Source organism: Cannabis sativa, chromosome 5 (assembly GCF_029168945.1).
Source record: "Cannabis sativa cultivar Pink pepper isolate KNU-18-1 chromosome 5, ASM2916894v1, whole genome shotgun sequence".
In the NCBI taxonomy this organism is placed as follows: Eukaryota; Viridiplantae; Streptophyta; class Magnoliopsida; order Rosales; family Cannabaceae; genus Cannabis; species Cannabis sativa.
In genome coordinates, this window is record NC_083605.1 from 57,790,753 (window position 1) to 57,806,395 (window position 15,643).

Sequence of the window (15,643 nt, forward strand, 5' to 3'; positions counted from 1 at the left end):
TTATTTAATATTTTTCATTTCCTAAAGCTCTTATTAATCAATTTCAAAAAATCTCAGTAAATATTTGTTGGAAATTATTTTACCAGGATCTTAGATCTACTCACAAGTATGTTTATTAACATCCTAAATAAGAACGTTCTAAATCGATGAAATAAACACATATAAAGTTTAGGAAACCTTACATTGGGTGCAGCGGAATATAATGACTCCTTCCGTTCAGATATCTAGCCCTTGATTCCTTTTTGTAGCAGAGCATTATCAATATCTGAACCTGGATCTCTTTCTCTGAATCTTTGATGCTGAAACTCCTTTTTGCTGAAAGTCTTTCTTCACGATCTTCCTCACTATGATTCAGGTATCACTTGCTGTGTGTGGGCACTACTCATACACTAAGAATTTCGAAATCTCAATGAGGAAGAGAGAGAGAGTGGGTTCAGCCAAAGATAGGGAGAGAGAAGGCTCAGGTTTTTCTCTGAAGGAAAAATAGAAAATTTAAGTGTAATTTTCCTGAAGCCTTCACTATCTATTTATAGCATTCCACTAGGGTTAGGTTTGAATTATTTGGCATTAAAATAATGAAAATATCAGTTTAAATTTCCTACAAAAGTGGCTGGCCCTATACAAGTGGATTTGGGCCTCACTTTTTGCAATTTTGTAGTTTTACCTTTTCTGCATCTAATTTTCTCAAAAATGCCAATTTTCTAATTCAACCATTTAAATGCCAATTCTAACTATTTAATAACTATAAATAATTATTAAATAATATTGTCATTTATCATATTTATTAATTGAACCATACAAAGTATCATAATTAACAAATATGCCCCTAAAACTCTTTCTTTACAATTTCGCCCTTACTTAGTGAAAAATTTCACAAATAGACATAGTCTAAATTGAGAATTATAATTGATTAATCAAAACAAATTATATGATTCTTACAAGCAATATTATCTCAACTAGTGCGGGGACCATGGGTCTATATAACCGAGCTTCCAATAAGTAGATCAAGAATTTAGCACTAAAATTCACTAACTTATTAATTCTTCGTTGAATCCACGCATAGAACTTAGAATTGCACTCTCAGTATATAGAATGCTCTATATGTTCCACCATATAGACACATCATTAGTTATCCATTGTTATAATCCTAATGTGATCACTGATCCTCTATATGAATGATCTACACTGTAAATGGATTAAATTACCGTTACACCCTACAATGTATTTATTCCTTAAAACACTTGACCCCGTATAAATGATATTTCAGCTTATGTGAAATGAGTACTCCACCATTTATGTTTGTTTGGTCAAGCTCGAAGGAGATCATCCTTTGCTTACTATTCGCCAGATAGAAGCTATAGATTCCATGTTTATGATAGCGCTCCCACTCAATTGCACTACCGTGTTCCCAAAATGTACGTATCACCCTGACCTAAAAGTAGGCTTAACTAACAAATCAAAGAACACGAATAGCCTCTCGAGATTGAGCCTAATCATAACAGGATTTAGATCATTTGATCTGGGATCAACTAGGCGATGTTGACTTGAATAGATATTACGGTAAGTTTAATAAATCTAAGTCAAAGTTCAATATCGGTCCCTTCCGATGCATACTCCATGCATCCAACCTGAGCTTTACTTTAACCAATGCTCTGGAAAGAACATAGTATTTCTCCAAATACAAGTAAACTCTTGTTGTAGATTATCATATCAGTAAATCCCTATGTCTGATAAATCTAGGAAACTTTATTCACATAGTCATGTTTACTTTCCAATGTGTTGACGGCACAATAAACAGGATCAAGTATGTGAAAAGGGTTTAAGATGAATTTATACATTATGTACATATAATCATGAAATAAATCATGTGAACCATGCAACATTAAATGTTATTTCTGATCTATATTAATAAGTAAATCTGATTATATTGAAATGAGTTTTATTTAGGGCATAAAACCCAACAATATTTTCGTGCTTTTTATTGAGATCTGAGGAAAGTTAATTAGTTGTTGTCTCACTTCTACTATGGTGAATACGCAAAAGAACAACAACAAGAAAACTCCTCTGGACACAGTCATAGAGGAGGCCGACTCCCATGTCTCTGATCTCCAAACGAGTGGCGTTAAGAATACAGTACCGTTGGGTTTTGTGCCCTAAATAAAACTCATTTCAATATAATTAGATTTACTAAACAATAAAAGATTAGAAATCGTTTTATGTTGCATGGTTCACATGATTTATTTCATGATTATATACTTAAATGTATAAATTCTATTAAGTCGAGAACATATATATATATATTTGTTCATGATTATAGTGTCGTCAGCACAGTGCAATATAATCATGATTATATGTTTAAAAATTTAATTCCCATAATTTGTCGGTTCACTAAATTTAGACTGACATGATAATCAGTGATAAGGTATACTTACACCTTGGATAAGTGTTATGTCCTTTCAAGGGTAGTGGCAAAGTTTACCAGTATTTGAGGTCTCATTTCAGTAATTATATTAGTTTACTGAAGTACAATTTATAGGTAGCTAAGTGTTTTAAGGATAAAATACATTGAAGGGTAGAACGGTAATTTGTCCCTATTCAGTATAGATCATCTATAAAGGATCTTTGACTATTAAGATTGTAGCAATGGATAACCATAATGTATCTATATCGTGGTACATATAGAGCATTCTATATAATTGAGAGTGCTATTCAATTCCAAATCTATAGTGGCACAAGGCGGAATTAATAAGTTAGGGAATTTACTTGGTAAATTCTAGATCTACTTATTGGAAGCTCAGTTATATAGGCCCATGATTCCCTCACTAGTTGAGATAATACTGCTTGCAAACTTAGTCAATTGATTTTAATTAATCAATTATAATTCTAAAATTAGACTATGTCTCATTTATGAATTTTCACTAAGCAATGGCTTGATTGTGAAGAAAAGAGGTTTCAGGGTTAATGTTAATTAAGAGTTGTATGGTCTAATTAATAAATAATATAAATAGCAATTTTATTTGATAATTAATTATAATTATTAAATAAATAGTTTTGGCATTTATAGGATTGAACTGGAAAATATGGTATTATTGAAAGAAGAATAAGTGGTTGAAATAAAGTGACAAAATTGTAACTAGAGAATGGTCCACTTAATGGCCGGCCAATATCTGTCATTATTGCCCGATATTTTATTCTTTTTTTGATCCATATAATTCAACCCTAAACCCTAGTTGAAACACTATAAAAGGAACATGATGCACTCATCTCATCCAACTATTGCCTTCAACCAAATCAAACATAGTTTTCTCTGTCAGACAACTAGTAGACGAGAGAGTTCCTTCTATAGTGGTTTTTCCTCCTTCATTGTTCTTCATACTCGAGCCTTAGTGATAGAGTGACATGCCCACACATAGCAAGTTAAGTACTCAATCATAGTGAGTAAGACGGTGGTAACCAAACCCAAAGGAGAGAAAGAGATGCAGCCTCAGATCTTGATAATACTCTGCGGCAGAAAGGAATTCATTATATTCCGCTGCAACCAATGTAAGGTTTTCTAAAATCTTATGTGTTTAATTTCATTGTTTTAGAGATATTCATATTTAGGATGTTAATCAACATACTTGTTAGTAAATTTAGATCCTGGTAAAATATTCCCAACAGGTACGACCCGCGCTAGAACTGAGGGGAGGATACTGAGAACGTGTGTGACTACCCTGATGATGGCCAATACCTCGAAGGAGGAGATGAAGAAGGTGAAGGCGATGACTATGTTAGAGATGGGTATATTACAAAGTTGGATATCACTATGACCATGACCAAAACCTATTGCGAGTCACCAAAGACTTAGAGGCAACTCAGGCGAAGTTAGATGAACAGAAAAGACTCACTGCATAAATGTAAAAGATGATGAAGCGTCTGCAAAGTAAGTTTAGGGATTTGACAGAATTTGATGGTGAACTCGCGGTGGAAGTGGTGACCGAGGAACATGCCTAGAAGCAAATAGAGGCTGAGACCTCAAATCCTCATAAGGATAAGGGCAAGGGAAAACTGGGCGAGCCCTCACAAAAGCCCGCACCACTTCCTCAAAAGGATACAACCGCAGTTGGTTAGCCCCAGGCCCGGCCCTGGGCATAGGCGGGCTAGCCTGTGCCTAGGGCCCACCCAGCTGAGGGGCCCAAAATATTTTTTATTCCTCTTTTAAAATTATACATTTTTTTTACCGATTTTGAAAAATACCACATTTTTCTAATATAAGGGCCCAAAATTTTTTTTCTCCCTATGGCCCACTTTGTTTGAGGGCCGGCCCTGGTTAGCCCTCAAGGGCGCAGAAGGCCACAGGTGCTTTTGAGCCCGGACAACCCTATGACCCTAGAGGCAAAGACATGTCACGAGGACAAGGTGCAAAGGTACCCACACATAAAGGGCGAAGGAACCACCCCAGCGACTCGGTTAACCTAGATGGTAGAATAGCCATGGGGTATTTTGAAGACAGCTGGTCCACGGTAGACCTTTGACGGCGATTAGATGCCAAAAGTGAGAAAGCAAGGCCACGTGGAGGTGACCTTAAGAACCATCTGAGCAACAAGATGAGAGGGCACGACCTCCCTGAAAGTGATACAAAAAGGTTGGAAGAACAAATCGCCGCTTTGACCAAGTTGGTCAATAAATAAAGTGGAGCATTATCAGATTCAAAAGATGAGGATCCAGAACCCTACATAAGGAGGATTATGGAAACTCCACTTCTAAAAAACTTCAAGATGCCTCACATCGAATTATACGAAGGGAGAATTGATCCAAGAGCGCATTTGGTGAAATACAACAAAATCATACAAGTCGCTCGGGTTAGCAAAGATGCTATATCTTATGTTTCTCCCTAACCTTGACTATGTCAGCGGAGGACTGGTGGAAACGGTTAGCTCCAGGATGGATTGACAGATGGAAAGATCTACAATGAGCCTTCCGCAAACAATTCATCGCTGCGCAAGACAAAGATATGGAAGTTGGTTCACTTACCAACGTTAAACAATAGTACAATGAAAGCCTGAAGGCTTTCATTCAAAGAATGATTGAGGCAGCCGCCAAAACAAAAGTCAGCCATGATATGAAGTTGATGGCCCTCTAATCTGGATTGGTTGTAGGCTCTCTATTGTGGGGAGCATTGCAGAGGAAAAGAGCTAAATTCTGAGTGAGTTCATGGAAAAGGCACAAGGCATCATCAACATTGAAGATGCCTATATACAAGCTTTTGGGGTTCCTCTGACTCAAACTCCTTCCACAACCGTTCTGAATTACACGCCTCAGATTTTCGCTCCAGCTTTGCCAATACCTAGAGCTCAGCTTACACCAATTGTTTACAGACCTACCACTTCTAGTCTCGCCCTTACACAAACCCACTTTTCCAAGTATATAGTGGCACAGACCGGATGTAGCGTAGCACTAAGACAGGAAAAGACTGAGGTCTTGGAGTCCAATGCAAGCCACTCCCAGAATAAGAGAGGGGGAAAAAGCCATAACTGTAATGATTCTTCGAAGAAATTGAGGAAAGAATATGACCCAAAATACACTAAATACACAAGATTAATAGATACGCGGCAGAACGTCTATAAAGCAACCTATAACATGGTCCACTACAGGAAACCTCCGCGTATGTCACAATAGGTGTGACCAAAGCAAAGAGTGTAAGTACCATGGAGAGAAGGGTCACACCACAAACAAGTGTGACTACTTGAAGGATGAGACTAAAATGCTAGTTCGAGCGGGACATTTGGGACAGTGGGTCCGTATCCCAATTATTTATCTTAGACAGGGGGCACATGGACATATGATAGTTCCAAGATAGTAGAGCACTGTAAATCTTCTGCAGGGGGTAGGATGCTCTCAAGCTCTGGGATTATCGTTCCCTGCCCTTCTTGCTCCGTCAGCTCCAGCTGGGTGGCATTACTTGCCCTGGGACCGAGAACCCCATACCCTCCCAGACTAGCTCTGCCATCGGTAGACAGAGATGTTGCAATAATCTCTGGTGGACCTCATCTCGCTGGCAGTACCCTCAATGCTCAAAAAAGATATTTGAGGAAAATAGAAGATGGGGAAGTGTATGCCCTGGTGCACTCTCCAACTCAATGCCCCAAGATGTTGAATCTGCCCATCACCTTTACCGAAAATGATGCTAGGAATGTGTGTTTCCCCCATAATGACCCACTCGTAATCGGTGCACAGATCGCAAACAAGCGAGTCTTTAGGGTTCTAGTGGACAACAGAAGCTCTATTAACATTCTATTAAAATACACATTCTAGGAGATTGGGCTCACCGAAGCAGATTTAACCCCTTGTCACATACAGATATAAGGTTTCAACGGCCGTGCCTTAGTGCCAACGGGTAAAATCCAACTGCCTATCACTCTCAAGGGGGAAAATGAGGTGAGTGCTTTTAAGCATTCGACCTTTATTGTGGTAGACTACCCAACTGCATATAATGCCATATTAGAACGACCAATTCTCGTGGATTTTGGGGCGGTGACCTCTATTCGGCATTTGCGCATGAAATTCTCGTGTGATAATGGATGCATTGGCACGATAAAAGGCGATCAGAGAAGCATAAGAAATTGTTACAATGTTTTGACGAGGATCGTGTTCATGGTTTGAGAAGAAACACTTGTTGCTCTTGAAACAGAAGACTTGATGGATACTGAAACTATCCGAGAGGAGTTTCTAGATGAGTTAGACCCAAGAGGAAGTGAGTATTAGTGAGGAAGACCCCTCAAAAACCATTAGAGTGGGAAGAAATCTACCCTCGTCCATAAGGGAAGATGTCATAAATACGGTCAAGAGGAATCAAGATGTGTTAGCTTGTAGCCATTCTGATATGATAGGGATTGACCGTAATACCATTTTCCATGCTTTGAATATCTGAGAAGATGCGATCCTAGTTCCCCAAAAAAGGTGGCCCTTAGACCCGGTTAGGGCTGAAGCAGTAAAGACGCAAGTGGACAAGTTAACCGCCAATAATTTCCTCCAAGAATCTGTTGGAAATATTTTACCAGGATCTAGATTTACTAACAAGTATGTTTCATTAACATCCTAATATGAATTCTAAAACAATGAAATAAACACATATAAAGTTTAGTAAACCTTACATTGGGTGCAGCGGAATATAATGACTCCTTTCGTTCAGATCTCTAGCCCTTGATTCCTTTCTGTAGCAGAGCATCACCAAGATCTGAACCTGGATCTCTTTCTCTCCTTCCTTTGATGATGAATCTCCTTGTTGTTGGTTGATTTTCTACAGTCTTACACACTATGATTGAGATACCACTTGATGTGTGTGGGCACTCACTCATTCACTCAAGGATTTCGAAATTTAGAGAAGAAAAGAAGAGAGAAGGTGGCGGCTAGAAATGTTTCTCTGAAGGAATGAGATGTATCATCTTTTCCTGAAGCCATCACTACCTATTTATAGGTAACCACCTAGGTTTAAGTTAGAATTATTTTGCATTAAAATAATGAAAAAATAAATGATAAAAGCCTACAATAGTGGCCGGCCTGGACTTTGGATAATGGGCCTCACTTACGCAATTTTGCTGTTTTATCATTTCTGCATCTCATTTTCTCAAAAACACCAATTTTCCAATTTAACAATTTAAATGCCAATTAGAATTATTTAATAACTAAAAATTAATTATTAAATAATATTGTCATTTAATATATTTATTAATTAGACTTATAAAGTCTCTTAATTAATAAATAAACCTAGAATCTCTTTTCATTACAATTTCGCCCTTGTTTAGTGAAAATTCATAAACTAGACATAGTCTAACTTTAGAATTATAATTGATTAATCAAAATCAATTAACTGAGTCTTACAAGAAATATGGTCTCAACTAGTATGGGGACCATGGGTCTATATATCCGAGCTTCCAATAAGCAGATCAAGAATTTATATCTTAAATTCACTGATTTATTAATTCTTCGTTGAATCCACGCATAGAACTTAGAATTGCACTCTCAGTATATAGAACGCTCTATATGTTCCACGATATAGAAACGTCATTAGTTATCCATTGTTATAATCCTAATGTGATCAATGACCCTCTAATATATGATCTACATTGAAAAGGCACTAAGTTACCGTTACACCTTCAATATATTTTATCCTTAAAACACTTAGCTCCGTATAAATGATATTTCAGCAAAGTGAAATGAGATCTCCACCATTTATCTCTGTTTAGCCAAGCTCTAAGGATATCATCGTTTCACTTCTAAATTCCTATAGAAGTTATAGATTCCATATTTATGTTAGCGCTCCCACTCAATTATACTATCATGTTCCAAAAATGTACGTATCACCCTGACCCAAAAGTAGGCTTAACTAACAAATCAAAGAACATGTATAATACTCTTGAGATCGAACCTAAACATATCAGGATTAAGATCATTTGATCTAGGATCAACAGGTGATATTGAATTGAATAGATATTACGGTAAATTTTAATATATCTAATCAAAGTTCAATATCGGTCCCTTCCGATGTATACACCATACATCCGATGCTGGTAAACTTTGCCAATGCCCTGGAAAGGACATAACACTTATCCAAGGTGTAAGAATACCTATCGCTGATTATCATGTCAGTCTAAATCCAGTGAACTGAAAAATAAGGGAATAAACTTTCGAACATATAATTAAGATTATATTCCACTGTGTTGACAACACTATAATCATTAACAAATTGATATGTTCTGGACTTAAATAGAATTCATACATTATATATATTTTTTGAAATAAATCATGTGAACCATGCAACATAAAATGTTATTTCTGATCTTTATTAATAAGTAAATCTGATTATATTGAAAGGAGTTTTATTTAGGGCATAAAACCCAACAAACTCCCACTTGCACTAATATAAAACAAAATGTGCATTTCAAATAATCTCAACACCTTGATATACAAATCAAGTGTAGTAGTAGTAAACTCCTCGTAATAGGATCTGACAGGTTGAATTAACCACAACCTTTCCTCCACCATTACTCTTCCTTAATCACAAAATCCTTGATAATGTGAAATTCCTCTCTATATGTCTACTCTCTTGGGATACTGGATTCTATACTATTGGCAACTACTTTTGGTTATTCAGGAAATAACACTAGTAGTTAAGACAGGTTGGAACGGTGCCACAAATGTATAGAACTTTCCTTAGACTAAATAAGTATTTCTCCTGCAACTTTAACATTCAGTCTCTATCTGGTAGACTAAGAGACTTCAGATAGGTTTTAACACTTCTACAAAATAACTAATCCACCCCCAGAGTAATCATCATCTTATCAGCAGACTTTCTAGCACAAAGGCAAGTCTCGAAATCTGATGTGGTGTAGTCTAAGAGTTTTAAACACACCCTTATAGACTAACATATAGTTCCTCTTCTTAATCTTAAGATTTACTTGATTGTCTTCCAATGTTCTTCTCCTGGATTAATCCGATACCTACTCATTTCTTCCACTCAACAGCAGGTGTCTGGTCTAAGGCATACTAAAGCATATCTGAGACCTCTCACTGTTGATTTAAGAAATTCTTTCATGGCTTTATCTTTTCTGGAATAGTTGAGACTTTTCCTTAGATAAAATCTATGCCTAAGAAGTTGTGAAGCTTCTATAGATTGCCATTAGAAAGAAAATGCTTCAACATCTTACTAAAGTAAGTTGCTTGCATTAGAGTAAGTAATTACCAGGTATACCACAAGCCATAGGTTTAGATAAACTCAAACCTATAATACTAGGAACAGGAAGTTTTGTTAAGTCCTTTGAATAGACTTATAAACGAAAATTTCCTTTTATGTCCTTGTAATAGAAAACTTTAGGTTATTCCATGTGAATGGATCAAACTATAGTTCTATTGGCTTTTCTTCTTAGTTTCTTATCTCGAAAATCCATTACTTGTTTAAACTCATAATGGATTTTAATCGCAAATGTCTGCCAAGTCATAAGAAGTGAAGTCCCTTGAACCTCTCCCACTACGACAAGGTACCGTGAATTATGTCTAAGAAAACTAAATGGTATTGACCTCTTCGGTTGTGACAAGACAACAGAGGCAGTGGGATCATCATATGTCAAATAAGATCATAGAACACTTTTGGAATCAAGAAAAATTATCTCCTTTAATTGTTACTTTATTTTCAGACTTAGTCATTTTTCTTAGAAAAGTTGTATTTGTTTAAATAAACACTTTCTTATCTAATGACTATGGGATAGTCCACCCCTAACCACTTAGAATAGCTAACAAACATGCAAACCATGGTTAACTTTCTTATCTAATGTTTAGTTACGAAAAGAAAAAGGAGTTATAGTCTTAAAGATTATAAATGAAGGCTCTGCGGACCGGGCTTATAAAAATAGCTCCACGAACATTGAAAGAAATTGTCCAAGAAAAGTATAAAGATTATAATGATAAAAGAGAAGTAAATTATGAATTACTTGAAGGGGGATATGTGATTAAATAGTTGGATCTGTAGGCAACACTGTAGGGGAATCTTTAGTAAGAGGATCATCCTCTTCAAATGGAATGTCCACAACCTCTAATTATTGCCAGTCTGTGCATCCTTTACATCTTCTACCTCCTCAATAGTGGCTTCAGTCCCATCATCAGTAGTTGTTGCTCCCAAGTCATAAGCCTCAAGGTATTCATCGATAAAATGGTTGAAAGATTTGACTCTCTTAGAGAAGTCCTCAACGTCCTCACCTACATGACTGAAGATGTTGGGGATAGTCTCCTGGAAGCGAGCCAGCAGAATGACATGAGCAAGGTTCACAAGGCGTGTTAAGGCATTATTGTGGGACTCTTGCTCTTCACTACACTTTTCCCGCTCAGCCTCAAGGTCTTTGTGTAGGAAAGTAACCTCCTTTAAAGCATCATCACGGCCCTGCTGATACAAGAGCTTAATTTCTTTAAGCTCTTAGATGGAGTTAGATTGCCTCACGATCTGCTCATCCTTTTCCACAATACCACCCTTGAGAGCTATGACTTGGTCTTTTGTAAGCTTTTGAAATCCCTAAGCAGATTTAACCTAAGCCTCTAATCCCTTAATGACATTCATTTTGTTCTGAAGCTCAAGGCTTCTAGACACTGCTTGATTCTCAAGGTCCGTTTTGGCTTTTAAGGCATTGTCACGTTCAGTGGTAAGGGTGGCATTGGTAGCCTCCAGCTCCTTGAGACAGGCCTTGTATTTTGCTTCTAATTGAGACGTAAAGGATATCTTATAATCGTTGTACTTTTGCAAATACTTTTTATTGGCTGCCTCCTCTACCTCCTTGTAGTGAGATTCAGCTTCTTTCATAACATTTTCAATTTGGAGCTCCAAATCCTTCTGGGTGGCTAGAGAAAGGTCTAGCTGGACTGCCATTGTCTACACCTCCCTGCAAGTGTGTTCCGCTAAGAAAGCCATCTGGAACCAGTTAGGAAACCATCAGAAATGGAAAGGGCATTAAGTGAAAAAGGAAAAAAGAAAAACAATAGAGATAGAAACAAGAAATACCCCAACTGCATGTTGTCTCGAGGCATTGGCCAACAACACAGGGTTACAACTACTACCAATGGCCCACTTCTCTGTAGTTAGCTCTGTCAAACTACTAGAGATGTCCTCAATAGCTTCAACACTAAAAGGTGCTAAGTCCTTATCTAAATGAGGACCGACTGCCTGCTTACGACAGGGAGGTCTATGATAGGAGATGAATACCACAGGTTGTGGATGCCTTCGGTGATCTCTACACTCTTCATCGCGGACAATCGTTTGGTCTAGGATTGAACTATGCTCTGCTCTTTCGCCAACCTTTGCTTTATGTAGGTGTCTGCCTTTTTCAGCTAGGCCAAAACCTCAACCCTGATGTGAGTGGGCTTCACAGGAAACTTGAAAGGCAAAAGTTGGTCTGGAGGCCCTAGATTGATTAGGATGGAGGAGTCAAAGAAGTCAAGGCAAAAATGGCTTGGCTACCTGAATCTAGGGGTACTATTGTGGATTGATTATGTGGTTGTTTGGATTCGATTTGGGTTAGAGTGCTGGAAGTCACAAGGACCAGTTGTCAGTTGGTGTTGTTGCTTGGTGGTTGGGTCAAAGTAGGTGTTTGCTGGCCGCCAACAGGATGGCTTCCTTCTCTCACGGATCCAAAGTGTTCCGAAGCATAATGCTTAGCCCTCTTAACTTCCCTTCCGAGATGAGGAGCAGTATTGGAGCACTTTAGTGAAGCGTTCGACTTTGGGAAAACCAGTCCATCTGCAGAATCATCTTCGTCAGAAGGGAGCATGGGTTCCCTATTATTGGGATCAGCATTTGGTGGAGACAATGTTTTCACTACTCCACGGCTCCCCCCTCCAAGGGTCGTTCGAGTCTTGGTGGAATATTTTGTTGGGTTTTATGCCCTAAATAAAACCCATTACAATTTGGTTAGTTATCAATTTAGAATTTTGAAGTGAATTATGATTACATGTATGTTACATGTTTATGGTTTAATATATATACTTGATATATGCACAAAATCAGTTAAATCCAAAACATATAGTTATTCACAATTACAGTATTGTCAATACAGTGGAATGTGATTGTGATTATATGATTCAAAAGATTTGGTCCCTGTTCATCAGTGTTTTGGATTTACACTGATGTGATAATCAGCGATGAAGTATACTTACACTTGGAGTAAGTGTTATGTTCTTTCCAGAACATTGGCAAAGTATACTGGTTTCGAATGTATGGAGTATACATTGGACTGGACCGATATTGAACTTGGTCAAAGATATTGTAAACTTACTGATTAAAGCTCAAATTTGTATATTTTAAGCCTTTAATTATACACATAAAATTAATTTAAGTAGATATTTTCATAATTTTAATTATAAAATTATTCTAGTTGAAAATATTAATTTATTTTAATTTTGTGTTATTTTTCAGATTATATATGAAATTGGATTGTTTTTGAAAAGGCCCATTAAATCTTGTCTTTGTTGGATTTAAGAAGCCCATATCAATTAAAGCTTTAGTTGATCATCTCAAATGACCACAACAACACGAGACAATCCAACATCAAAGGGATCACATTCCTTAAGGAGCAAGTCCACTTAGTCAGCATGTACTCCACTACGCCTGACACATGCATATGTTGATTGAAGATAGCTGTGACGTGTCCGGAGTGCAAGTCATTATTCAATCAAACTGAGATGTGCCCATGTTCCCATTTTATCTCAGCATTCTAAGCCACTAAACCACTAAATAATGTACGAAAATTCCAATTTGGAGAGCAAATGTGCTCTATAAATATGATCATTATGGAGAGCAAAATATGAGATTTTACCTAGAGTTATTATACCAAAATTTTATCTTTTTCTTTCTTTCTTCTTTATTTTACTTTATTAATTTTGGTGTAAAGACAATGCCTTTTCTAGGCTAATTTCTTTGGCAAGACTCAAGTGTAAGTTCATGCAATTTTTATTCTTCTAATATATTGATTCTCTTTGTTCTTCATTTTCACATTTGTTATATTAAATTTCTCTTCTTCTTAATTGCACTTTAAATTTAATAGTACCTTTTATATAAGTTCAGTCATGCTTTTCTTATGTAAGTTAGGCTATTAATTATTAGAGTGTTTATTATATTATATGATTTTTACTGCATTCTGCCAATGGTATTTTGTCGATTTAAATTATATAATATGATAGTATTTTTAGAAGTAGTTTTAATTTAATTAGAGAACATATTTTTCTAGTGAGCTTAATCATACATATTTTCCAACTATAATTAATGGTGTAGAATTATAGTTGAGGTTAAAGAATCAATTTTATTAGGAAAATATAATTGCATGTACAAAGCTTGTGTCTTCCATAATCATTTTCTGATCACTTCTCATTTTAATTACTTGTTTAATTTTTAAAAATCATTTCTCAATATTCTCATCACATTCAAGGTTCATATTTTATTCTTGTAAAATTACTAATTGTCCTTTTGAGTGTATTTTTCCTCCCTGTGGATACGACATATAGCCCGTTTACTACCGCGACCGCAGTGTAACTAATTGGGCGACATCAATTTTTGGCGCCGTTGCCGGGGAGGTTTCTGCGCTACAAGAGGTTAGTATAGTAGTTTTATTTTTTTTTTGTCTCTCTTTATTTGTTTATATATAAAAAAAAAAAAAATTAGTTAGTATAATATAATTTAGTTTTTTTTTTTTTTTAAAGTTATATATAGATTCAAAAAAAATCATTATATATTATAATTATTATTCTTTACTCTTTTAGTAAAAAAAAAAACAGCAAGTACTTTTTTTGTTTAGTTTATTTGTTAGTCGTATTTATTATTTTGCTACTATATTAGGGTGTTAGTTTTTTTTTAACATTATTTTATTTTGTGTACTTTTTTTAGGATTAGCCATTTTTTTTTATTTATTTTAGGTTAGTTGTAGACTTTTCTCCTTTAGGCTAAAAAAAAAAAAAAAAAATTGTGCATAAAATATTTTCATAAACTTTTTAGTGTAAACCCAATTGTGTAATGGTAAAAGTGGTACAAACTGAGATCATTCTGTCTAAGAAAGATTGGCTTTAAAGGTTTGTGATAGAGTACCCTCTACACTTTCTAGCAACCCCGGGGAGTTCTAGTAAAAGTGTGGGACGAAGCGGTACCTTGGCAACCTTCCCAATCAGCCTGGGAATATCTTGTGTGAATACCCTTGCATTATTACATAGTTGTAATTTACATTATTTAACAAGTGAAAATACACACACAAAAAAAAAAGTGAATGTCACGAAATAGAGACAAATTAGGGAGATTTGTAAAACAACAAATTGAAATTTTAGAAAACTCTCCTCAATCGTCTTCTTCCACTCGTTCTCATTCACCACCATCACCCATACTTCCTGCACTTCCAATGATGGCTCAACAACAGGAAATCCAACCAAGAACGCTACAGGATTATCTACATCCTACGCGTACGGCCACACCTTCATGCATAATGTATCCCATGAATATGCCCAACTTCGATTTCAAAACCTGGCATGATTCAACTTTTACCAACCTTTCATGGTATGGAAAATGAGAGTCCATATGTGCATATTCAGGCCTTCGAAGAGGTGGTGGCCACATTCAACAACCAAGCTGACATCATTAACTTGGTGAGATTGAAGTTCTTTCCTTTCTCACTCAAGGATAAAGCCAAAAGCTGGTTGTATTCCTTAAGGCCAAGGTCTATTGGGACATGGGATGAGATGACAAAAGTATTTTTCTCTAAATTTTTTCCACCCCATAAGACCAGCAGCCTTAAGAGGCAAATCTCTACCTTCACCCAAAAGGACCATGAAACGTTTCATCAGGTCTGGGAGAGGTTTAAAGATTTGATGGGCCAGTGCCCACATCATGGATACGAAAGTTGGCGTCTTGTCAGCTATTTCTATGACGGTCTCACAGCCGACAAAAGACAATTCGTACAAATGATGTGCAATGGCGACTTCCTACAGAAAGATCCCGAAGAAGCTTTGGAATATCTTGAAGAAATTTCTGAAAAATCATACACATGGAGTGCGCCCAGTCCTACGGACAAGCCACGAACAGCCGGAGTCTACCAATTGAAGGAAGAGGACAGTGTGAAAGCTCAACTTGAAGCTTTGAAAAAAC

At 36.5% G+C, this 15,643-nt stretch overlaps 1 non-coding gene across 1 annotated transcript; it reads right to left on the reverse strand.

Moving 5' to 3' along the window:
• Positions 1 to 15,285: 15,285 nt before the first annotated feature.
• LOC133038610 (small nucleolar RNA R71) lies at positions 15,286 to 15,392 on the reverse strand. The gene has a single exon (XR_009688109.1). It is a non-coding gene; the product is annotated as a small nucleolar RNA R71 (small nucleolar RNA).
• Between the last annotated feature and the right edge of the window lie 251 nt (positions 15,393 to 15,643).